The sequence below is a fragment of the Propithecus coquereli genome, unplaced genomic scaffold, assembly GCF_000956105.1.
Source record: "Propithecus coquereli isolate 6110/MARCELLA unplaced genomic scaffold, Pcoq_1.0 Scaffold18, whole genome shotgun sequence".
Lineage (NCBI taxonomy): Eukaryota > Metazoa > Chordata > Mammalia > Primates > Indriidae > Propithecus > Propithecus coquereli.
This window is the reverse complement of record NW_012142745.1, coordinates 9,429,729-9,430,830: the sequence shown is the minus strand read 5'-3', so window position 1 is coordinate 9,430,830 and position 1,102 is coordinate 9,429,729.

Genomic DNA, 1,102 nt, shown 5'->3' with positions numbered 1-1,102 from the left:
ACAAATAAATAAATAAATAAATAAATAAATAAAGGTTGGGGAGGATGAAAAAATACCGGGAAATCTGACCGTCCATAGATACTATTTTTGAGGGATTCAAGTTTGAGTTTCTCTCCCACAGTCAGGGTGACCGAGAAAGATAAGGGGAATCGTGAGGGGTGAGAGCAAGCTAAAACGACCCAAAGCGTAGCCTGGGAGTGTGGAACCCCACACTCTGTTCCTTTCTACTACACCCACAATGAGAATCTTGGGCAACAATGTCATTTCTTTACGTTTCCTTCATGAACCTCTTTTCCCTTTCCTACCTCTCAGAATGATTATGAGGACTACTGACCTGATGTGAGAATGTATGTGGGCTTTGGGGCCAGTATGTACAATTGAGGGTGTAGACTGACTCACGCCTGGCTCTGGGAGCTACGCCCACAGACAGAGAGAAGAATGCTGGCCTGACACCAGCTGGAAACGTCTCAAAGGAGGTGGTTCCAGAACAGGTTGTAAGTGATCCAACAGGAAAAATAAGGCAGTGATGAATAATTGCAACAAAGGAAGGCAGACGTCTGATCCTCGATCCTATGAGAATAAATTGCTTTTGAGATCCTGCGGACAGGGAGACTTTATCCAAGAAAATGATAAGGAGGCAAACAATGCAACTAACTTTGAATATAGGAATTAAGGTCAAATGCCACAGGGAAAAAAGGAGGGTGTGGACCCTTAAACATGCTTCCCAATGAGATGTACCAGGAAGAAAGTTGTGACTTCTTTGGAAAAGACCCATAGCATGAGACTAAATTAGGAAACTAGGGAAATAGCAGAAATATGAGCAGTCCTGTGTCACCAACAAAGTTAGATACTGAGAAAATCTGAAAACTTAGCTTTCAAGAAGTTGTTGATATGATAGCAGTGATTCATTTTTCATACAAGCATAACAAGTCTCTCCCAGCGCCAAGGTGGAGGTTTCATAAATCTGTAGTAATGGAACTCCAACTTGGTCCCTCCCTCTCCTCTGCTGAAGACTGCCGTGTGCTTCATTGCTCAATCGAGGTTGGTGGCAGGTGCTATCTGTCCAGTCTGCCCTGTTTACCAGAAGGTTGAGACTGTGGTT